General features: G+C 42.2%; 11 non-coding genes across 11 annotated transcripts; all 11 read left to right on the top strand.

Moving 5' to 3' along the window:
• The first annotated feature begins 1705 nt into the window (after positions 1–1705).
• On the top strand, positions 1706–1778 carry TRNAF-GAA (transfer RNA phenylalanine (anticodon GAA)). The gene has a single exon. It is a non-coding gene; the product is annotated as a tRNA-Phe (tRNA).
• Positions 1779–3449: 1671 nt separating this feature from the next.
• TRNAF-GAA (transfer RNA phenylalanine (anticodon GAA)) lies at positions 3450–3522 on the top strand. The gene has a single exon. It is a non-coding gene; the product is annotated as a tRNA-Phe (tRNA).
• Positions 3523–4030: 508 nt separating this feature from the next.
• TRNAF-GAA (transfer RNA phenylalanine (anticodon GAA)) lies at positions 4031–4103 on the top strand. Its single transcript has one exon. It is a non-coding gene; the product is annotated as a tRNA-Phe (tRNA).
• A 508-nt stretch (positions 4104–4611) lies between these two features.
• TRNAF-GAA (transfer RNA phenylalanine (anticodon GAA)) lies at positions 4612–4684 on the top strand. The gene has a single exon. It is a non-coding gene; the product is annotated as a tRNA-Phe (tRNA).
• A 1093-nt stretch (positions 4685–5777) lies between these two features.
• TRNAF-GAA (transfer RNA phenylalanine (anticodon GAA)) lies at positions 5778–5850 on the top strand. The gene has a single exon. It is a non-coding gene; the product is annotated as a tRNA-Phe (tRNA).
• Positions 5851–10938: 5088 nt separating this feature from the next.
• Positions 10939–11011, top strand: TRNAF-GAA (transfer RNA phenylalanine (anticodon GAA)). Its single transcript has one exon. It is a non-coding gene; the product is annotated as a tRNA-Phe (tRNA).
• An 850-nt stretch (positions 11012–11861) lies between these two features.
• On the top strand, positions 11862–11934 carry TRNAF-GAA (transfer RNA phenylalanine (anticodon GAA)). Its single transcript has one exon. It is a non-coding gene; the product is annotated as a tRNA-Phe (tRNA).
• A 508-nt stretch (positions 11935–12442) lies between these two features.
• TRNAF-GAA (transfer RNA phenylalanine (anticodon GAA)) lies at positions 12443–12515 on the top strand. The gene has a single exon. It is a non-coding gene; the product is annotated as a tRNA-Phe (tRNA).
• A 2837-nt stretch (positions 12516–15352) lies between these two features.
• Positions 15353–15425, top strand: TRNAF-GAA (transfer RNA phenylalanine (anticodon GAA)). The gene has a single exon. It is a non-coding gene; the product is annotated as a tRNA-Phe (tRNA).
• Positions 15426–15935: 510 nt separating this feature from the next.
• TRNAF-GAA (transfer RNA phenylalanine (anticodon GAA)) lies at positions 15936–16008 on the top strand. Its single transcript has one exon. It is a non-coding gene; the product is annotated as a tRNA-Phe (tRNA).
• A 1092-nt stretch (positions 16009–17100) lies between these two features.
• TRNAF-GAA (transfer RNA phenylalanine (anticodon GAA)) lies at positions 17101–17173 on the top strand. The gene has a single exon. It is a non-coding gene; the product is annotated as a tRNA-Phe (tRNA).
• The last annotated feature ends 7619 nt before the right edge of the window (positions 17174–24792 follow it).

Genomic DNA, 24792 nt, shown 5'->3' with positions numbered 1-24792 from the left:
TAAAGGTCACTGGTTCAATCCTGGGTTTCGGCACAGTTGAGAGGTTCCTTGCTTCTAACAAAATAGGTCTTGGAATCAGCTGTAGTACTTTTTCTCTATCAACATTTTTATCAACTGATCTACAAAATGATCAATTCAACATAGACTTTGCTTTCTGTCCTCCTTTTAAACTTTCTTCCACCTATCTTGCCTTCAGGTTTCACAATGAATGTTTCCCACTTCGTCCTTTTTTGTAAAGTAAACTCTTGTCTGCATTACCTTCCACTTCCCCTTGAACACAGATGTCAGTAGTCAGATGACATTGCTTGACTACTCATGCCAAATATATCTGGGTAATATAGTGCTAGTCCATTCAGAGTTAAAAAAACAACTACCTAACCTGGATCCAAAAAATGCTATTTACCCATTGCACCAGTTAATTGCGGAATGATACAATACTCCTTAAAACATATCTCTACCATATGAGGTTAAAAATCCAGGTCCTGCATCTATTTTGTTAAATGGTTCAAATTAAAGTATGAAGACCCCAGCTATCAGAAGGCTGAAATAGCTCAGTTTGGAGAGCGTTAGACTGAAGATCTTAAGGTCCCTGGTTCAATCCCGGGTTTCGGCACAGTTGAGAGGTTCCTTGCTTCTAACAAAATAGGTCTTGGAATCAGCTGTAGTACTTTTTCTCTATTCATCAATTTTTTTCCAACTGATCTACAACACAATCAATTTAACATAGACTTTGCTTTATGTCCTCCTTCTAAACTTGCTTCCACCTCTCTTACCTTCAGGTTTGACAATGAATATTTCCCATTTCATGCTTTTTTGTAAAGTAAACTCTTGTCTGCATTACCTTCCACTTCCCCTTGAACACAGATGTCAGTAGTCAGATGACATTGCTTACCTACTCATGCCAAATATATCTGGGTAATATAGTGCTAGTCCATTCAGAGTTAAAAAAACAACTACCTAACCTGGATCCAAAAAATGCTATTTACCCATTGTACCAGTTAATTGCGGAATGATACAGGACTCCTTAAAACATATCTCTACCATATGAGGTTAAAAATCCAGGTCCTGCATCTATTTTGTTAAATGGTTTAAATTAAAGTATGAAGACCACAGCTATAAGCAGGCCGAAATAGCTCAGTTGGGAGAGCGTTAGACTGAAGATCTAAAGGTCCCTGGTTCAATCCTGGGTTTCGGCACAGTTGAGAGGTTCCTTGCTTCTAAAAAAATAGGTCTTGGAATCAGCTGTAGTACTTTTTCTCTATTCATCAAATTTTTTCCAACTGATCTACAACACAATCAATTTAACATAGACTTTGCTTTATGTCCTCCTTCTAAACTTGCTTCCACCTCTCTTACCTTCAGGTTTGACAATGAATTTTTCCCATTTCATGCTTTTTTGTAAAGTAAACTCTTGTCTGCATTACCTTCCACCTCCCCTTGAATACAGATGTCAGTAGTCAGATGACATTGCTTACCTACTCATGCCAAATATATCTGGGTAATATAGTGCTAGTCCATTCAGAGTTAAAAAAACAACTACCTAACCTGGATCCCAAAAATGCTATTTACCCATTGCACCAGTTAATTGCGGAATGATACAGGACTCCTTAAAACATATCTCACCATATGAGGTTAAAAATCCAGGTCCTGCTTCTGTTTTGTTAAATGGTTTAAATTAAAGTATGAAGACCACAGCTATAAGCAGGCCGAAATAGCTCAGTTGGGAGAGCGTTAGACTGAAGATCTAAAGGTCCCTGGTTCAATCCCGGGTTTCGGCACAGTTGAGAGGTTCCTTGCTTCTAACAAAATAGGTCTTGGAATCAGCTGTAGTACTTTTTTCTCTATCAACATTTTTATCAACTGATCTACAAAATGATCAATTCAACATAGACTTTGCTTTCTGTCCTCCTTTTAAACTTTCTTCCACCTATCTTGCCTTCAGGTTTGACTATGAATGTTTCCCATTTCGTCCTTTTTTGTAAAGTAAACTCTTGTCTGCATTACCTTCCACTTCCCCTTGAACACAGATGTCAGTAGTCAGATGACATTGCTTACCTACTCATGCCAAATATATCTGGGTAATATAGTGCTAGTCCATTCAGAGTTAAAAAAACAACTACCTAACCTGGATCCCAAAAATGCTATTTACCCATTGCACCAGTTAACTGGGGAATGATACAGGACTCCTTAAAACATATCTCTACCATATGAGGTTAAAAATCCAGGTCCTGCATCTATTTTGTTAAATGGTTTAAATTAAAGTATGAAGACCGCAGCTATAAGCAGGCCGCAATAGCTCAGTTGGGAGAGCGTTAGACTGAAGATCTAATGGTCCCTGGTTCAATCCCGGGTTTCGGCACAGTTGAGAGGTTCCTTGCTTCTAACAAAATAGGTCTTGGAATCAGCTGTAGTACTTTTTTCTCTATCAACATTTTTATCAACTGATCTACAAAATGATCAATTCAACATAGACTTTGCTTTCTGTCCTCCTTTTAAACTTTCTTCCACCTATCTTGCCTTCAGGTTTGACAATGAATGTTTCCCATTTCGTCCTTTTTTGTAAAGTAAACTCTTGTCTGCATCACATTCCACTTCCCCTTGAACACAGATGTCAGTAGTCAGATGACATTGCTTACCTACTCATGCCAAATATATCTAGGTAATATAGTGCTAGTCCATTTCGAGTTAAAAAAACAACTACCTAACCTGGATCCCAAAAATGCTATTTACCCATTGCACCAGTTAACTGGGGAATGATACAGGACTCCTTAAAACATATCTCTACCATATGAGGTTAAAAATCCAGGTCCTGCATCTATTTTGTTAAATGGTTTAAATTAAAGTATGAAGACCACAGCTATAAGCAGGCCGAAATAGCTCAGTTGGGAGAGCGTTAGACTGAAGATCTAAAGGTCCCTGATTCAATCCCGGGTTTCGGCACAGTTGAGAGGTTCCTTGCTTCTAACAAAATAGGTCTTGGAATCAGCTGTAGTACTTTTTCTCTATTCATCAAATTTTTTCCAACTGATCTACAACACAATCAATTTAACATAGACTTTGCTTTATATCCTCCTTCTAAACTTGCTTCCACCTCTCTTACCTTCAGGTTTGACAATGAATATTTCCCATTTCATGCTTTTTTGTAAAGTAAACTCTTGTCTGCATTACCTTCCACTTCCCCTTGAACACAGATGTCAGTAGTCAGATGACATTGCTTACCTACTCATGCCAAATATATCTGGGTAATATAGTGCTAGTCCATTCAGAGTTAAAAAAACAACTACCTAACCTGGATCCCAAAAATGCTATTTACCCATTGCACCAGTTAATTGCGGAATGATACAGGACTCTTTAAAACATATCTCACCATATGAGGTTAAAAATCCAGGTCCTGCATCTGTTTTGTTAAATGGTTTAAATTAAAGTATGAAGACCACAGCTATAAGCAGGCCGAAATAGCTCAGTTGGGAGAGCGTTAGACTGAAGATCTAAAGGTCCCTGGTTCAATCCCGGGTTTCGGCACAGTTGAGAGGTTCCTTGCTTCTAACAAAATAGGTCTTGGAATCAGCTGTAGTACTTTTTTCTCTATCAACATTTTTATCAACTGATCTACAAAATGATCAATTCAACATAGACTTTGCTTTCTGTCCTCCTTTTCAACTTTCTTCCACCTATCTTGCCTTCAGGTTTGACTATGAATGTTTTCCATTTCGTCCTTTTTTGTAAAGTAAACTCTTGTCTGCATCACATTCCACTTCCCCTTGAACACAGATGTCAGTAGTCAGATGACATTGCTTACCTACTCATGCCAAATATATCTGGGTAATATAGTGCTAGTCCATTCAGAGTTAAAAAAACAACTACCTAACCTGGATCCCAAAAATGCTATTTACCCATTGCACCAGTTAACTGGGGAATGATACAGGACTCCTTAAAACATATCTCTACCATATGAGGTTAAAAATCCAGGTCCTGCATCTATTTTGTTAAATGGTTCAAATTAAAGTATGAAGACCCCAGCTATCAGAAGGCCGAAATAGCTCAGTTGGGAGAGCGTTAGACTGAAAATCTAAAGGTCCCTGGTTCAATCCCGGGTTTCGGCACAGTTGAGAGGTTCCTTGCTTCTAACAAAATAGGTCTTGGAATCAGCTGTAGTACTTTTTCTCTATTAACATTTTTATCAACTGATCTACAAAATGATCAATTCAACATAGACTTTGCTTTCTGTCCTCCTTTTAAACTTTCTTCCACCTATCTTGCCTTCCGGTTTGACTATGAATGTTTTCCATTTCGTCCTTTTTTGTAAAGTAAACTCTTGTCTGCATCACATTCCACTTCCCCTTGAACACAGATGTCAGTAGTCAGATGACATTGCTTACCTACTCATGCCAAATATATCTGGGTAATATAGTGCTAGTCCATTCAGAGTTAAAAAAAACAACTACCTAACCTGGATCCCAAAAATGCTATTTACCCATTGCACCAGTTAACTGGGGAATGATACAGGACTCCTTAAAACATATCTCTACCATATGAGGTTAGAAATCCAGGTCCTGCATCTATTTTGTTAAATGGTTCAAATTAAAGTATGAAGACCCCAGCTATCAGAAGGCCGAAATAGCTTAGTTGGGAGAGCGTTAGACTGAAGATCTAAAGGTCCCTGGTTCAATCCCGGGTTTCGGCACAGTTGAGACGTTCCTTGCTTCTAACAAAATAGGTCTTGGAATCAGCTGTAGTACTTTTTCTCTTTTCATCAAATTTTTTCCAACTGATCTACAACACAATCAATTTAACATAGACTTTGCTTTATGTCCTCCTTCTAAACTTGCTTCCACCTCTCTTATCTTCAGGTTTGACAATGAATATTTCCCATTTCATGCTTTTTTGTAAAGTAAACTCTTGTCTGCATTACCTTCCACTTCCCCTTGAACACAGATGTCAGTAGTCAGATGACATTGCTTACCTACTCATGCCAAATATATCTAGGTAATATAGTGCTAGTCCATTCAGAGTTAAAAAAACAACTACCTAACCTGGATCCCAAAAATGCTATTTACCCATTGCACCAGTTAACTGGGGAATGATACAGGACTCCTTAAAACATATCTCTACCATATGAGGGTAAAAATCCAGGTCCTGCATCTATTTTGTTAAATGGTTTAAATTAAAGTATGAAGACCCCAGCTATAAGCAGGCCGAAATAGCTCAGTTGGGAGAGCGTTAGACTGAAGATCTAAAGGTCCCTGGTTCAATCCTGGGTTTCGGCACAGTTGAGAGGTTCCTTGCTTCTAACAAAATAGGTCTTGGAATCAGCTGTAGTACTTTTTCTCTATTCATCAAATTTTTTCCAACTGATCTACAACACAATCAATTTAACATAGACTTTGCTTTATGTCCTCCTTCTAAACTTGCTTCCACCTCTCTTACCTTCAGGTTTGACAATGAATATTTCCCATTTCATGCTTGTTTGTAAAGTAAACTCTTGTCTGCATTACCTTCCACCTCCCCTTGAATACAGATGTCAGTAGTCAGATGACATTGCTTACCTACTCATGCCAAATATATCTGGGTAATATAGTGCTAGTCCATTCAGAGTTAAAAAAACAACTACCTAACCTGGATCCCAAAACTGCTATTTGCCCATTGCACCAGTTAATTGTGGAATGATACAGGACTCCTTAAAACATATCTCTACCATATGAGGTTAAAAATCCAGGTCCTGCATCTATTTTGTTAAATGGTTTAAATTAAAGTATGAAGACCACAGCTATAAGCAGGCCGAAATAGCTCAGTTGGGAGAGCGTTAGACTGAAGATCTAAAGGTCCCTGGTTCAATCCCGGGTTTCGGCACAGTTGAGAGGTTCCTTGCTTCTAAAAATAAAGGTCTTGGAATCAGCTGTAGTACTTTTTCTCTATTCATAAAAATTTTTCCAACTGATCTACAACACAATCAATTTAACATAGACTTTGCTTTATGTCCTCCTTCTAAACTTGCTTCCACCTCTCTTACCTTCAGGTTTGACAATGAATATTTCCCATTTCATGCTTTTTTGTAAAGTAAACTCTTGTCTGCATTACCTTCCACCTCCCCTTGAATACAGATGTCAGTAGTCAGATGACATTGCTTACCTACTCATGCCAAATATATCTGGATCCCAAAAATGCTATTTACCCATTGCACCAGTTAATTGTGGAATGATACAGGACTCCTTAAAACATATCTCACCATATGAGGTTAAAAATCCAGGTCCTGCATCTATTTTGTTAAATGGTTTAAATTAAAGTATGAAGACCACAGCTATAAGCAGGCCGAAATAGCTAAGTTGGGAGAGCGTTAGACTGAAGATCTAAAGGTCCCTGGTTCAATCCCGGGTTTCGGCACAGTTGAGAGGTTCCTTGCTTCTAACAAAATAGGTCTTGGAATCAGCTGTAGTACTTTTTTCTCTATCAACATTTTTATCAACTGATCTACAAAATGATCAATTCAACATAGACTTTGCTTTCTGTCCTCCTTTTAAACTTTCTTCCACCTATCTTGCCTTCAGGTTTGACTATGAATGTTTTCCATTTCGTCCTTTTTTGTAAAGTAAACTCTTGTCTGCATCACATTCCACTTCCCCTTGAACACAGATGTCAGTAGTCAGATGACATTGCTTACCTACTCATGCCAAATATATCTGGGTAATATAGTGCTAGTCCATTCAGAGTTAAAAAAACAAGTACCTAACCTGGATCCCAAAAATGCTATTTACCCATTGCACCAGTTAACTGGGGAATTATACAGGACTCCTTAAAACATATCTCTACCATATGAGGGTAAAAATCCAGGTCCTGAGTCTATTTTGTTAAATGGTTTAAATTAAAGTATGAAGACCCCAGCTATAAGCAGGCCGAAATAGCTCAGTTGGGAGAGCGTTAGACTGAAGATCTAAAGGTCCCGGGTTTCGGCACAGTTGAGAGGTTCCTTGCTTCTAACAAAATAGGTCTTGGAATCAGCTGTAGTACTTTTTCTCTATTCATCAAATTTTTTCCAACTGATCTACAACACAATCAATTTAACATAGACTTTGCTTTATGTCCTCCTTCTAAACTTGCTTCCACCTCTCTTACCTTCAGGTTTGACAATGAATATTTCCCATTTCATGCTTTTTTGTAAAGTAAACTCTTGTCTGCATTACCTTCCACCTCCCCTTGAATACAGATGTCAGTAGTCAGATGACATTGCTTACCTACTCATGCCAAATATATCTGGGTAATATAGTGCTAGTCCATTCAGAGTTAAAAAAACAACTACCTAACCTGGATCCCAAAACTGCTATTTGCCCATTGCACCAGTTTATTGCGGAATGATACAGGACTCCTTAAACCATATCTCTACCATATGAGGTTAAAATCCAGGTCCTGCATCTATTTTGTTAAATGGTTTAAATTAAAGTATGAAGACCACAGCTATAAGCAGGCCGCAATAGCTCAGTTGGGAGAGCGTTAGACTGAAGATCTAAAGGTCCCTGGTTCAATCCCGGGTTTCGGCACAGTTGAGAGGTTCCTTGCTTCTAACAAAATAGGTCTTGGAATCAGCTGTAGTCCTTTTTTCTCTATCAACATTTTTATCAACTGATCTACAAAATGATCAATTCAACATAGACTTTGCTTTCTGTCCTCCTTTTAAACTTTCTTCCACCTATCTTGCCTTCAGGTTTGACAATGAATGTTTCCCATTTCGTCCTTTTTTGTAAAGTAAACTCTTGTCTGCATCACATTCCACTTCCCCTTGAACACAGATGTCAGTAGTCAGATGACATTGCTTACCTACTCATGCCAAATATATCTAGGTAATATAGTGCTAGTCCATTTCGAGTTAAAAAAACAACTACCTAACCTGGATCCCAAAAATGCTATTTACCCATTGCACCAGTTAACTGGGGAATGATACAGGACTCCTTAAAACATATCTCTACCATATGAGGTTAAAAATCCAGGTCCTGCATCTATTTTGTTAAATGGTTTAAATTAAAGTATGAAGACCACAGCTATAAGCAGGCCGAAATAGCTCAGTTGTGAGAGCGTTAGACTGAAGATCTAAAGGTCCCTGATTCAATCCCGGGTTTCGGCACAGTTGAGAGATTCCTTCCTTCTAACAAAATAGGTCTTGGAATCAGCTGTAGTACTTTTTCTCTATTCATCAAATTTTTTCCAACTGATCTACAACACAATCAATTTAACATAGACTTTGCTTTATGTACTCCTTCTAAACTTGCTTCCACCTCTCTTACCTTCAGGTTTGACAATGAATATTTCCCATTTCATGCTTTTTTGTAAAGTAAACTCTTGTCTGCATCACATTCCACTTCCCCTTGAACACAGATGTCAGTAGTCAGATGACATTGCTTACCTACTCATGCCAAATATATCTGGGTAATATAGTGCTAGTCCATTCAGAGTTAAAAAAACAACTACCTAACCTGGATCCCAAAAATGCTATTTACCCATTGCACCAGTTAACTGGGGAATGATACAGGACTCCTTAAAACATAACCTACCATATGAGGTTAAAAATCCAGGTCCTGCATATATTTTGTTAAATGGTTTAAATTAAAGTATGAAGACCACAGCTCTAAGCAGGCCGAAATAGCTCAGTTGAGCGAGCGTAAGACTGAAGATCTAAAGGTCCCTGGTTCAATCCCGGGTTTCGGCACAGTTGAGAGGTTCCTTGCTTCTAACAAAATAGGTCCTGGGATCAGCTGTAGTTCTTTTTCTCTATTCATCAAATTTTTTCCAACTGATCTACAACACAATCAATTTAACATAGACTTTGCTTTATGTCCTCCTTCTAAACTTGCTTCCACCTCTCTTACCTTCAGGTTTGACAATGAATATTTCCCATTTCATGCTTTTTTGTAAAGTAAACTCTTGTCTGCATTACCTTCCACTTCCCCTTGAACACAGATGTCAGTAGTCAGATGACATTGCTTACCTACTCATGCCAAATATATCTGGGTAATATAGTGCTAGTCCATTCAGAGTTAAAAAAACAACTACCTAACCTGGATCCCAAAAATGCTATTTACCCATTGCACCAGTTAATTGCGGAATGATACAGGACTCCTTAAAACATATCTCACCATATGAGGTTAAAAATCCAGGTCCTGCATCTATTTTGTTAAATGGTTTAAATTTAAGTATGAAGATCACAGCTATAAGCAGGCAAAAATAGCTAAGCTGGGAGAGCGTTAGACTGAAGATCTAAAGGTCCCTGGTTCAATCCCGGGTTTCGGCACAGTTGAGAGGTTCCTTGCTTCTAACAAAATAGGTCTTGGAATCAGCTGTAGTACTCTTTTCTCTATCAACATTTTTATCAACTGATCTACAAAATGATCAATTCAACATAGACTTTGCTTTCTGTCCTCCTTTTAAACTTTCTTCCACCTATCTTGCCTTCAGGTTTGACTATGAATGTTTTCCATTTTGTCCTTTTTTGTAAAGTAAACTCTTGTCTGCATCACATTCCACTTCCCCTTGAACACAGATGTCAGTAGTCAGATGACATTGCTTACCTACTCATGCCAAATATATCTGGGTAATATAGTGCTAGTCCATTCAGAGTTAAAAAAACAACTACCTAACCTGGATCCCAAAAACGCTATTTACCCATTGCACCAGTTAACTGGGGAATGATACAGGACTCCTTAAAACATAACCTACCATATGAGGTTAAAAATCCAGGTCCTGCATCTATTTTGTTAAATGGTTTAAATTAAAGTATGAAGACCACAGCTCTAAGCAGGCCGAAATAGCTCAGTTGAGCGAGCGTTAGACTGAAGATCTAAAGGTCCCTGGTTCAATCCCGGGTTTCGGCACAGTTGAGAGGTTCCTTGCTTCTAACAAAATAGGTCTTGGAATCAGCTGTAGTACTCTTTTCTCTATCAACATTTTTATCAACTGATCTACAAAATGATCAATTCAACATAGACTTTGCTTTCTGTCCTCCTTTTAAACTTTCTTCCACCTATCTTGCCTTCAGGTTTGACTATGAATGTTTTCCATTTTGTCCTTTTTTGTAAAGTAAACTCTTGTCTGCATCACATTCCACTTCCCCTTGAACACAGATGTCAGTAGTCAGATGACATTGCTTACCTACTCATGCCAAATATATCTGGGTAATATAGTGCTAGTCCATTCAGAGTTAAAAAAACAACTACCTAACCTGGATCCAAGAAATGCTATTTACCCATTGCACCAGTTAATTGCGGAATGATACAGGACTCCTTAAAACATATCTCTACCATGTGAGGTTAAAAATCCAGGTCCTGCATCTATTTTGTTAAATGGTTTAAATTAAAGTATGAAGACCACAGCTATAAGCAGGGCGAAATAGCTCAGTTGGGAGAGCGTTAGACTGAAGGTCCCTGGTTCAATCCTGGGTTTCGGCACAGTTGAGAGGTTCCTTGCTTCTAACAAAATAGGTCTTGGAATCAGCTGTAGTACTTTTTCTCTATTCATCAAATTTTTTCCAACTGATCTACAACACAATCAATTTAACATAGACTTTGCTTTATATCCTCCTTCTAAACTTGCTTCCACCTCTCTTACCTTCAGGTTTGACAATGAATATTTCCCATTTCATGCTTTTTTGTAAAGTAAACTCTTGTCTGCATTACCTTCCACTTCCCCTTGAACACAGATGTCAGTAGTCAGATGACATTGCTTACCTACTCATGCCAAATATATCTGGGTAATATAGTGCTAGTCCATTCAGAGTTAAAAAAACAACTACCTAACCTGGATCCCAAAAATGCTATTTACCCATTGCACCAGTTAATTGCGGAATGATACAGGACTCCTTAAAACATATCTCACCATATGAGGTTAAAAATCCAGGTCCTGCATCTGTTTTGTTAAATGGTTTAAATTAAAGTATGAAGCCACAGCTATAAGCAGGCCGAAATAGCTCAGTTGGGAGAGCGTTAGACTGAAGATCTAAAGGTCCCTGGTTCAATCCCGGGTTTCGGCACAGTTGAGAGGTTCCTTGCTTCTAACAAAATAGGTCTTGGAATCAGCTGTAGTACTTTTTTCTCTATCAACATTTTTATCAACTGATCTACAAAATGATCAATTCAACATAGACTTTGCTTTCTGTCCTCTTTTTAAACTTTCTTCCACCTATCTTGCCTTCAGGTTTGACAATGAATGTTTCCCATTTCATCATTTTAAAAATCCAGGTCCTGCATCTATTTTGTTAAATGGTTTAAATTAAAGTATGAAGACCACAGCTATAAGCAGGCCGCAATAGCTCAGTTGGGAGAGCGTTAGACTGAAGATCTAAAGGTCCCTGGTTCAATCCTGGGTTTCGGCACAGTTGAGAGGTTCCTTGCTTCTAACAAAATAGGTCTTGGAATCAGCTGTAGTACTTTTTTCTCTATTAACATTTTTATCAACTGATCTACAAAATGATCAATTCAACATAGACTTTGCTTTCTGTCCTCCTTTTAAACTTTCTTCCACCTATCTTGCCTTCAGGTTTGACTATGAATGTTTTCCATTTCGTCCTTTTTTGTAAAGTAAACTCTTGTCTGCATCACATTCCACTTCCCCTTGAACACAGATGTCAGTAGTCAGATGACATTGCTTACCTACTCATGCCAAATATATCTGGGTAATATAGTGCTAGTCCATTCAGAGTTAAAAAAACAACTACCTAACCTGGATCCCAAAAATGCTATTTACCCATTGCACCAGTTAACTGGGGAATGATACAGGACTCCTTAAAACATATCTCTACCATATGAGGTTAAAAATCCAGGTCCTGCATCTATTTTGTTAAATGGTTCAAATTAAAGTATGAAGACCGTAGCTATCAGAAGGCCGAAATAGCTCAGTTGGGAGAGCGTTAGACTGAAGATCTAAAGGTCCCTGGTTCAATCCCGGGTTTCGGCACAGTTGAGAGGTTCCTTGCTTCTAACAAAATAGGTCTTGGAATCAGCTGTAGTACTTTTTTCTCTATTAACATTTTTATCAACTGATCTACAAAATGATCAATTCAACATAGACTTTGCTTTCTGTCCTCCTTTTAAACTTTCTTCCACCTATCTTGCCTTCAGGTTTGACTATGAATGTTTTCCATTTCGTCCTTTTTTGTAAAGTAAACTCTTGTCTGCATCACATTCCACTTCCCCTTGAACACAGATGTCAGTAGTCAGATGACATTGCTTACCTACTCATGCCAAATATATCTGGGTAATATAGTGCTAGTCCATTCAGAGTTAAAAAAACAACTACCTAACCTGGATCCCAAAAATGCTATTTACCCATTGCACCAGTTAACTGGGGAATGATACAGGACTCCTTAAAACATATCTCTACCATATGAGGTTAAAAATCCAGGTCCTGCATCTATTTTGTTAAATGGTTCAAATTAAAGTATGAAGACCCCAGCTATCAGAAGGCCGAAATAGCTCAGTTGGGAGAGCGTTAGACTGAAGATCTAAAGGTCCCTGGTTCAATCCCGGGTTTCGGCACAGTTGAGAGGTTCCTTGCTTCTAACAAAATAGGTCTTGGAATCAGCTGTAGTACTTTTTCTCTATTCATCAAATTTTTTCCAACTGATCTACAACACAATCAATTTAACATAGACTTTGCTTTATGTCCTCCTTCTAAACTTGCTTCCACCTCTCTTACCTTCAGGTTTGACAATGAATATTTCCCATTTCATGCTTTTTTGTAAAGTAAACTCTTGTCTGCATTACCTTCCACTTCCCCTTGAACACAGATGTCAGTAGTCAGATGACATTGCTTACCTACTCATGCCAAATATATATGGGTAATATAGTGCTAGTCCATTCAGAGTTAAAAAAACAACTACCTAACCTGGATCCAAAAAATGCTATTTTCCCATTGTACCAGTTAATTGCGGAATGATACAGGACTCCTTAAAACATATCTCTACCATATGAGGTAAAAATCCAGGTCCTGCATCTATTTTGTTAAATGGTTTAAATTAGAGTATGAAGACCACAGCTATAAGCTGGCCACTATAGCTCAGTTGGGAGAGCGTTAGACTCTAGATCTAAAGGTCCCTGGTTCAATCCCGGGTTTCGGCACAGTTGAGAGGTTCCTTGCTTCTAACAGAATAGGTCTTGGAATCAGCTGTAGTACTTTTTCTCGATTCATCAAATTTTTTCCAACTGATCTACAACACAATCAATTTAACATAGACTTTGCTTTATGTCCTCCTTCTAAACTTGCTTCCACCTCTCTTACCTTCAGGTTTGACAATGAATATTTCCCATTTCATGCTTTTTGGTAAAGAAAACTCTTGTCTGCATTACCTTCCACCTCCCCTTGAATACAGATGTCAGTAGTCAGATGACATTGCTTACCTACTCATGCCAAATATATCTGGGTAATATAGTGCTAGTCCATTCAGAGTTAAAAAAACAACTACCTAACCTGGATCCCAAAACTGCTATTTGCCCATTGCACCAGTTAATTGCGGAATGATACAGGACTCCTTAAAACATATCTCTACCATATGAGGTTAAAAATCCAGGTCCTGCATCTATTTTGTTAAATAGTTTAAATTAAAGTATGAAGACCACAGCTATAAGCAGGCCGCAATAGCTCAGTTGGGAGAGCGTTAGACTGAAGATCTAAAGGTCTCTGGTTCCATCCCGGGTTTCGGCACAGTTGAGAGGTTCCTTGCTTCTAACAAAATAGGTCTTGGAATCAGCTGTAGTACTTTTTTCTCTATGAACATTTTTATCAACTGATCTACAAAATGATCAATTCAACATAGACTTTGCTTTCTGTCCTCCTTTTAAACTTTCTTCCACCTATCTTGCCTTCAGGTTTGACAATGAATGTTTCCCATTTCGTCCTTTTTTGTAAAGTAAACTCTTGTCTGCATCACATTCCACTTCCCCTTGAACACAGATGTCAGTAGTCAGATGACATTGCTTACCTACTCATGCCAAATATATCTAGGTAATATAGTGCTAGTCCATTCAGAGTTAAAAAAACAACTACCTAACCTGGATCCCAAAAATGCTATTTACCCATTGCACCAGTTAACTGGGGAATTATACAGGACTCCTTAAAACATATCTCTACCATATGAGGGTAAAAATCCAGGTCCTGAGTCTATTTTGTTAAATGGTTTAAATTAAAGTATGAAGACCCCAGCTATAAGCAGGCCGAAATATCTCAGTTGGGAGAGCGTTAGACTGAAGATCTAAAGGTCCCTGGTTCAATCCCGGGTTTCGGCACAGTTGAGAGGTTCCTTGCTTCTAACAAAATAGGTCTTGGAATCAGCTGTAGTACTTTTTCTCTATTCATCAAATTTTTTCCAACTGATCTACAACACAATCAATTTAACATAGACTTTGCTTTATGTCCTCCTTCTAAACTTGCTTCCACCTCTCTTACCTTCAGGTTTGACAATGAATATTTCCCATTTCATGCTTTTTTGTAAAGTAAACTCTTGTCTGCATTACCTTCCACCTCCCCTTGAATACAGATGTCAGTAGTCAGATGACATTGCTTACCTACTCATGCCAAATATATCTGGGTAATATAGTGCTAGTCCATTCAGAGTTAAAAAAACAACTACCTAACCTGGATCCCAAAACTGCTATTTGCCCATTGCACCAGTTAATTGCGGAATGATACAGGACTCCTTAAAACATATCTCTACCATATGAGGTTAAAAATCCAGGTCCTGCATCTATTTTGTTAAATGGTTTAAATTAAAGTATGAAGACCACAGCTATAAGCAGGCCGCAATAGCTCAGTTGGGAGAGCGTTAGACTGAAGATCCAAAGGTCCCTGGTTCAATCCCGGTTTTCGGCACAGTTGAGAGGTTCCTTGCTTCTAACAAAATAGGTCTTGGAATCAGCTGTGGTACTTTTTTCTCTATCAACATTTTTATCAACTGATCTACAAAATGATCAATTCACCATAGACTTTGCTTTCTGTCCTCCTTTTAAACTTTCTTCCACCTATCTTGCCTTCAGGTTTGACAATGAATGTTTCCCATTTCGTCCTTTTTTGTAAAGTAAACTCTTGTCTGCATCACATTCCACTTCCCCTTGAACACAGATGTCAGTAGTCAGATGACATTGCTTACCTACTCATGCCAAATATATCTAGGTAATATAGTGCTAGTCCATTTCGAGTTAAAAAAACAACTACCTAACCTGGATCCCAAAAATGCTATTTACCCATTGCACCAGTTAACTGGGGAATGATACAGGACTCCTTAAAACATATCTCTACCATATGAGGGTAAAAATCCAGGTCCTGCATCTATTTTGTTAAATGGTTTAAATTAAAGTATGAAGACCCCAGCTATAAGCAGGCCGAAATAGCTCAGTTGGGAGAGCGTTAGACTGAAGATCTAAAGGTCCCTGGTTCAATCCCGGGTTTCGGCACAGTTGAGAGGTTCCTTGCTTCTAACAAAATAGGTCTTGGAATCAGCTGTAGTACTTTTTCTCTATTCATCAAATTTTTTCCAACTGATCTACAACACAATCAATTTAACATAGACTTTGCTTTATGTCCTCCTTCTAAACTTGCTTCCACCTCTCTTACCTTCAGGTTTGACAATGAATATTTCCCATTTCATGCTTTTTTGTAAAGTAAACTCTTGTCTGCATCACATTCCACTTCCCCTTGAACACAGATGTCAGTAGTCAGATGACATTGCTTACCTACTCATGCCAAATATATCTAGGTAATATAGTGCTAGTCCATTCAGAGTTAAAAAAACAACTACCTAACCTGGATCCCAAAAATGCTATTTACCCATTGCACCAGTTAACTGGGGAATGATACAGGACTCCTTAAAACATATCTCTACTATATGAGGTTAAAAATCCAGGTCCTGCATCTATTTTGTTAAATGGTTTAAATTAAAGTATGAAGACCACAGCTATAAGCAGGCCGAAATAGCTCAGTTGGGAGAGCGTTAGACTGAAGATCTAAAGGTCCCTGGTTCAATCCCGGGTTTCGGCACAGTTGAGAGGTTCCTTGCTTCTAACAAAATAGGTCTTGGAATCAGCTGTTGTACTTTTTCTCTATTCATCAATTTTTTTCCAACTGATCTACAACACAATCAATTTAACATAGACTTTGCTTTATGTCCTCCTTCTAAACTTGCTTCCACCTCTCTTACCTTCAGGTTTGACAATGAATATTTCCCATTTCATGCTTTTTTGTAAAGTAAACTCTTGTCTGCATTACCTTCCACCTCCCCTTGAATACAGATGTCAGTAGTCAGATGACATTGCTTACCTACTCATGCCAAATATATATGGGTAATATAGTGCTAGTCCATTCAGAGTTAAAAATAACAACTACCTAACCTGGATCCCAAAACTGCAATTTGCCCATTGCACCAGTTAATTGCGGAATGATACAGGACTCCTTAAAACATATCTCTACCATATGAGGTTAAAAATCCAGGTCCTGCATCTATTTTGTTAAATGGTTTAAATTAGAGTATGAAGACCACAGCTATAAGCTGGCCACTATAGCTCAGTTGGGAGAGCGTTAGACTCTAGATCTAAAGGTCCCTGGTTCCATCCCGGGTGTCGGCACAGTTGACAGGTTCCTTGCTTCTAACAAAATAGGTCTTGGAATCAGCTGTAGTACTTTTTTCTCTATCAACATTTTTATCAACTGATCTACAAAATGATCAATTCAACATAGACTTTGCTTTCTGTCCTCCTTTTAAACTTTCTTCCACCTATCTTGCCTTCAGGTTTGACAATGAATGTTTCCCATTTAGTCCTTTTTTGTAAAGTAAACTCTTGTCTGCATCACATTCCACTTCCCCTTGAACACAGATGTCAGTAGTCAGATGACATTGCTTACCTACTCATGCCAAATATATCTAGGTAATATAGTGCTAGTCCATTCAGAGTTAAAAAAACAACTACCTAACCTGGATCCCAAAAATGCTATTTACCCATTGCACCAGTTAACTGGGGAATGATACAGGACTCCTTAAAACATATCTCTACCATATGAGGTTAAAAATCCAGGTCCTGCATCTATTTTGTTAAATGGTTTAAATTAAAGTATGAAGACCACAGCTATAAGCAGGCCGAAATAGCTCAGTTGGGAGAGCGTTAGACTGAAGATCTAAAGGTCCCTGGTTCAATCCCGGGTTTCGGCACAGTTGAGAGGTTCCTTGCTTCTAACAAAATAGGTCTTGGAATCAGCTGTTGTACTTTTTCTCTATTCATCAATTTTTTTCCAACTGATCTACAACACAATCAATTTAACATAGACTTTGCTTTATGTCCTCCTTCTAAACTTGCTTCCACCTCTCTTACCTTCAGGTTTGACAATGAATATTTCCCATTTCATGCTTTTATGGCTGAGATACCCGCCACCCCCTCTCAACACAATCCCCAAAAGGAGGGAAACCGGAAACAGTTCTTAAAGTTTTTGGATGTGGGATGGAGTGACCATCCCGGCCGTATTTATTAAAACAAAATTAAAACATTAAACGTTTTCATGTTATGTACAATTTCATTATCACATTACGATGTTTGGCTAACCTTAACATAATCTCTAATACAGAGGTTCTCCTAGCCGAACTAGCATCCTACAAAACATTCTCTAAGAACACTGAAATTGTACATCCTAACGTTTAAGGGCCAACGGCAAGGTCATAACCGGTGTCAAGATCCCTAACCAGACTTACCCCTCCCACTTGGGAGGGGCGACAGCACAGAGGCTTACCTCAAGTGCAACTACTAACAATTTCCCTTGACTTGACGGGGGCCCTTAAGACTCGACGCCATTTAAAGGTCGTTCGAACACTTGTGTGTGGTATCTAGAAGGTATCGTTGACCTCTCCCCACCCCACACAACTTACCGCATCTGCCGTCGCAGATGACCCTGGCCCCGGGAAATTCCCCAGGAGGGGGCTGTAACCCCTCCTACAAAGGAAGGGGCCTTGACCGCCTTTCCTTTACTTCCGGCGACCCGCCCTTAGACGGGACCGCCTCCCCACTGAGGGGCCAATGGCCACCTCTCCCGAGCGCTCCCATCCGTGTTGGGTGACGCCCACTCATAGGGATCTACCAATTAGTGCTCACCGATCATGACCTTACCGCCTACCAAAAATAAATACGACAATTCTGAAACCTATGAAAACATTGGTCACTACGACCGAAAGAGCCTGCTAGAAATGCAACACTACATCAACTCATTTTAATCGTAACAACCTAGACTGTATTCACCATACTTTATTATGATTAACCACAAACTGATACTGTCACAGCCTGTAAACGAAATGGAAAAACCAACTTATAACTTCACTTTATTGCACAACAACTTGCTGTCCTCAGGGGCTGGTGGGTGGGTCAAAATTGGCTCTTCGTTCCGTCCCGAGCTCACGTGTAGCGAGGGGGTGCAGCTTCGGAGCACAAGAACAAGAGGACGTCTTCTGGTCTTGCGCCTTCTTTTATCCGTCTTCAGGGTGGGCGAAAAACCCGCCCCTGCCCGCCCCGAGGGCGTGGCCGGCTGCGTCGGTGTCTAGGCCAGCCCATTCTAGGGCGGGAAAAAGCGCGCCCCGGCTACGCCGCTTCGGGCATACCAGCCGAGACGCGCCTCCCGCCCAAAAATGGCTTCCCGGGGGGATCGAGGCACTCAGCCATACGTTCGGGGGGACCGAGTGGTCGCCCCTTTCCATATGGCTGAGATACCCGCCACCCCCTCTCAACACAATCCCCAAAAGGAGGGAAACCGGAAACAGTTCTTAAAGTTTTTGGATGTGGGATGGAGTGACCATCCCGGCCGTATTTATTAAAACAAAATTAAAACATTAAACGTTTTCATGTTATGTACAATTTCATTATCACATTACGATGTTTGGCTAACCTTAACATAATCTCTAATACAGAGGTTCTCCTAGCCGAACTAGCATCCTACAAAACATTCTCTAAGAACACTGAAATTGTACATCCTAACGTTTAAGGGCCAACGGCAAGGTCATAACCGGTGTCAAGATCCCTAACCAGACTTACCCCTCCCACTTGGGAGGGGCGACAGCACAGAGGCTTACCTCAAGTGCAACTACTAACAATTTCCCTTGACTTGACGGGGGCCCTTAAGACTCGACGCCATTTAAAGGTCGTTCGAACACTTGTGTGTGGTATCTAGAAGGTATCGTTGACCTCTCCCCACCCCACACAACTTACCGCATCTGCCGTCGCAGATGACCCTGGCCCCGGGAAATTCCCCAGGAGGGGGCTGTAACCCCTCCTACAAAGGAAGGGGCCTTGACCGCCTTTCCTTTACTTCCGGCGACCCGCCCTTAGACGGGACCGCCTCCCCACTGAGGGGCCAATGGCCACCTCTCCCGAGCGCTCCCATCCGTGTTGGGTGACGCCCACTCATAGGGATCTACCAATTAGTGCTCACCGATCATGACCTTACCGCCACAGGTCCGGATAGTTGACCGGCTATCCGGACCCCCCACAAAACTCCTACCTAAAGGTCATGTTCCAAAGATTTTAACCAGGCTAGGAAGTCTCCTATGAGTAACTCATTCCCCGCCCTCGACAAATGCACACCATCCCCCAGATACATACTGTCATCATTAATACCATTATGCGAGATCGAATGCAATGCCTTGGAACGGAACAACCTACACACTTTGTTATTCAATTTTCTAACAGAGTGATTCAAAGCAGGGATCGAGATAGCCCCCCGCCACACTTTTCGTGGGATCATATGAGACCATGCGATTAGGCACCCCGGAACTCTCCTCGCTAACCAACTTACCGTGGAAAGCATAGCCTCCAGGAGAAGTCGTCTACCGGTGGTGACCAGATCATTGCCCCCCAAATGCACTATGACTATGGACGGCGGTGACCTCATCCGCTCTAACAAGCCCTCAAAAAATTCCTGAAACTGGTCAATACAGAGACCGCCCCTTCCGTAGAAGGACACTCTGTACCCGTATTCCTCAGGTACGTGAACCATGTCACCTGCTTTGAATACGTCTGCAGCCCGTCTCACGTATGAGTGGCCCACGACCCAAACCTCCTTCCTCACAGCCGGTGACGTGCGACCGCTGACCTGGTGTTGGGTCGACTGCTCAGTCTGCCCTGCCGCGTAGGCTTGCGCAACTGAAAACAAACAAAGACAAGAGGCGTGAGTACAAGATTACAGTTTCACAACATGTGCAATCGCACGTACCTCTTATAACAATTGGAGGACCAGCGCCCCACACGTTTCACTTGTTCTACATTAAGACCTCTGGCTGTAGCTTCAGTGGCAGCCCCTATACGAAAGGAGTGGGTCCCAAATTCGCCCGGGTCCAAGCCCGCTGCGGCAATGGCCATTGCAAGCACCCGTTGAAACTGAAACCTCGTCAGCGGGGTGGCGTCTGCATGCCTCAACAATGTCCCCCCCCATGATGCCACCCTTCGTGCTAGGTAATCTTCTAAGCACTGTACCGGACACATGGATGAGTCGGGGTTCCTGCGGATGATCGTGCAGTCCCCTCTCCCATCTTGGTCAGTCTTGGACCTGAGAAAGGAGACAATCATCGCGTCACCCCTGATCTGGACATGCTCCCTGCACAAGCCCCCCGTCACGTCCCGTTTGTTCCTTGCAACCAGCTCACTAACTCTCATAGCCCCGTGAAATGCCAGCGTAAATGCAGTCCGGAACAAACAGGTCTCGAACGGGGACGAGCATGTGTTCGGGAGCGTGACCAGTAACTGGGACAACCTGTCTAGACCTATCGGTCGTCGTACATCTACTCTGCGACCCTCTAGACGTTGCCACCCACGTAGCGCTTTTTGTACCGTGAAAGACGCTGTTGGGTCCAGGATGCCATGGGCCCTGGCAACAAAGGAAATGGCGGCACGATGCCTTTGGGCCGTAGCCACCGATTTCCCAGCCCTACGTAAGGACATCAGAAAAAGTACTACCAACTCCTCCTGACCCCAAAGTCCTCCTCTCCCTGCCCCCAAAAAGGCTAAATAGGCCTGGAACGCCCCTTCATATGCCTTCCTTGTCCTGGGTGCTAGACTCTCTCCCACGAGGTGACGAAGTTCGGGGCACCGAGAGACCAGAGAGCTTCGGGGAAGGGTGCCGGCTCCGGGTCCGCTGAAGGAAGGAAACCCGAGAAAGCCTGCATGTGAAAACGAGACAGTGCATCAGCAGCCTGATTCATCACCCCTGGGACATGTTTTGCTCTGAATACTACGTTCAGTTGCATACACAGTAAGACAATTTCTTTGAGGAGCCTCAAAATCAACTTACAACGGGCTGCCTGACTATTGATGCATTCTACCACGGTCATATTATCGGACCAGAACACAACAGAATGATCTCTGAACCCTTCTGGCCAGGTTCTCAGGGCCACCAGAATGGGAAATAGTTCGAGGAAAGCGATGTTACTTGTCAGCCCCTTCTCGTGCCACCATAGGGGCCACTTTTGTGCCGACCATTTCGTGCCGAAGATGGCGCCAAAACCTACGCTTCCTGCTGAATCTGTCCATAGCCCAAGCTCTTCAGAGGAGACGGCTGGCTTGTTCCAGACGACCCGGCCATTGAAGTCCGCCAAGAATGCTAACCAAATCCGCATGTCCTGGCGGACCTCGGCCGATAACCTTGTGCGATGATGACCCTCCTTTAAGCCAACCATTGCTTGGGCAATTGAGCGGGAAAAGGGGCGAGCCATTGGTATCACCCTCAAGGCAAAGTTCAACTTTCCCACTAACTGTTGCAACTGATGCAGTGTAACTTTGGATGCCTTTAAACATACTTGGAGGGCTGCCCTGAATTTCGACACTTTGCTAGCTGGTAAACGGAAGCACCCCTCCCTTGAGTCCAACTCGATCCCCAAAAACTCGAGGCAAGTCGTGGGACCCATAGTTTTACCTGGTGCCAACGGCACGCCAAGATGATCCATTAACACACAGAATTCAGCTAAGGCCCGGGCACATTCGGGAGTACCGGCGGGGCCAAGGAACAGAAAATCGTCAAGGTAGTGCATTACATTTCGGAAACCCGTTTTCTTAGTGAACACCCATTGCAGGAAAGTACTGAATTTCTCAAAGTAAGCACATGATATAGAGCATCCCATTGGCATACACCTATCCATGTAAAATGACCCCTGGAACCCGAATCCCAGAAGACGCTGATCGTCTGGGTGTACCGGAAGCAACCGGAACGCTGACTCGATATCAGATTTCGCCATCAACGTCCCGTGCCCCAGGCGATTCAAGATGGCTACCGCCTCATCAAAAGATGCGTATCGCACCGAACAAACTTCTGGCTCAATTGCGTCGTTCACCGAAAGACCATATGGAGCAGATAGATTATGAATCAAACGAAACTCACCCGGGTCTTTCTTGGGGACCACCCCTAACGGAGAACAAACGAAATCCGGTACCGGGGGCTCACTAAACGGGCCGGCGACCCGTCCCCGGCTAACCTCTTTCTGAATTTTTTCTTGCACTACAGATGCATGTTGTAAAACGGAAAGTTGATTTTTGCACATCCCTACACCCTGAAAGTCCCCTACCGGGATGCGGAAACCATGTGTAAAACCGTTCCGCAGCACCCCGGCAGAAGTACGATCCGGGTATTCGCTGAGCCAGGGAATCATTGCCAAGGTATCAATCGGGGTTGGTAAAGGCGCCCCTCGGCCTAGTTTAGACCTGTTTGGCGCCTCCCTTACCCCCATTCTCACTCGTTCTGGCTCTGCACGATGACTCAGGATGGGACGAGCCACACGTACTACACTCATGTTTGAATTTACACGATCCCGGAGGCCTGGTACACTTCCCCTTGTTAAAATTAAAACAGAAACCCTTTCTACCTGTATTGCCTGCGGGCCTCGACTGGTCGTCGGTGCTCGTACTTGGTCGAAAGGGCGTCCCCACATTTTGGCGGGAGTAATCAACAACAGTGCTCCCGACCAATGGCATTCTTAACATTCCCGATTCTTTCATTTTATCCCATGTTAAAGAATCGTAACAATCCCAAGTCAAACTCTTGTTATGTTCCTTTTCTTTCCTGAACAAATTGTCATAACAAAACCAATGGTTACCTTGATACGCTGTCGAGTAACCCATAATTCGTGATTGATAAACGGGAAACTCAGGAAGCAACTCGGGCCTACGTTCCCCCAAAATTGATGTGAAAATACCCCATGCATTGCCCCAGTTGCCAATGTTCTCATTGACCTTAAAGGCGGCCATCTTTGCGCGCCAAACACTCGGATGCATTAAGTCCTTCTGACTTTTTACATGCTCCACATCATAATGATCAACAAGCAGGGAAAAAATATTCACGTACTCCCCCGCCCAGATCTTTTCTTTTATAACTAAAGGCACATGTTGTCCTAATCTCTCTCTACGAGAGGGTGCTGACTCGTCCCTTGCAATCGGCAATGGCCGCTTACCTGCACCGGACGCAGCTTCTGCCGATTGCGACTTGTCTATCCCCGCCAACGGCGTAGCCACTCTAGCTGCCTCTTTCTTCTCACGAAGCCCTTTTATCAGCGCCTGTGCTTCGGCAGCCGTGGCGCCATCACTACTATCCCCCAACCATGCTGCTAGCTGTGCTGCCAGCTCGGGGGGCATGTCTTCCTTGGATGTCGGGGTGACGACAACGGGGATTGGATTCCCCTCCATCGGTACTGGGGTCGGCGCCTCGAGCGGGGCAGAGGGAACCGGGACGGCCCCACCGGCTGGAACCTTTCTCGGCCTCTTAGGTCTCCCTCCAGCCGGCGGGGTGCCCGAACCCTCCTCCCCATCTCGCTCCGCCAACCGTTTCTTTATGTCGGACACTTCTTTGCAAAGGGCCCGCACCATCTGTTCGGTCGTCATTCTTTTTGCGCCTTTCTTGGGCATCTCTCCGAGGAAGTATCTAGAAGACAAAGAAAAAGATCAAAACGCTCAAAATTGGCTCTTCGTTCCGTCCCGAGCTCACGTGTAGCGAGGGGGTGCAGCTTCGGAGCACAAGAACAAGAGGACGTCTTCTGGTCTTGCGCCTTCTTTTATCCGTCTTCAGGGTGGGCGAAAAACCCGCCCCTGCCCGCCCCGAGGGCGTGGCCGGCTGCGTCGGTGTCTAGGCCAGCCCATTCTAGGGCGGGAAAAAGCGCGCCCCGGCTACGCCGCTTCGGGCATACCAGCCGAGACGCGCCTCCCGCCCAAAAATGGCTTCCCGGGGGGATCGAGGCACTCAGCCATACGTTCGGGGGGACCGAGTGGTCGCCCCTTTCCATTTGTAAAGTAAACTCTTGTCTGCATTACCTTCCACCTCCCCTTGAATACAGATGTCAGTAGTCAGATGACATTGCTTACCTACTCATGCCAAATATATCTGGGTAATATAGTGCTAGTCCATTCAGAGTTAAAAAAACAACTACCTAACCTGGATCCCAAAACTGCTATTTGCCCATTGCACCAGTTATTTGCGGAATGATACAGGACTCCTTAAAACATATCTCTACCATATGAGGTTAAAAATCCAGGTCCTGCATCTATTTTGTTAAATGGTTTAAATTAAAGTATGAAGACCACAGCTGTAAGCAGCCCGAAATAGCTAAGTTGGGAGAGCGTTAGACTGAAGATCTAAAGGTCCCTGATTCAATCCCGTGTTTCAGCACAGTTGAGAGGTTCCTTGCTTCTAACAAAATAGGTCTTGGAATCAGCTGTAGTACTTTTTTCTCTATTAACATTTTTATCAACTGATCTACAAAATGATCAATTCAACATAGACTTTGCTTTCTGTCCTCCTTTTAAACTTTCTTCCACC

This window comes from Lissotriton vulgaris, chromosome 8 (assembly GCF_964263255.1).
Source record: "Lissotriton vulgaris chromosome 8, aLisVul1.2, whole genome shotgun sequence".
In the NCBI taxonomy this organism is placed as follows: domain Eukaryota; kingdom Metazoa; phylum Chordata; class Amphibia; order Caudata; family Salamandridae; genus Lissotriton; species Lissotriton vulgaris.
Note: the sequence above shows the minus strand (reverse complement) of the source record. Positions and strands in the feature narration are given on the sequence as shown.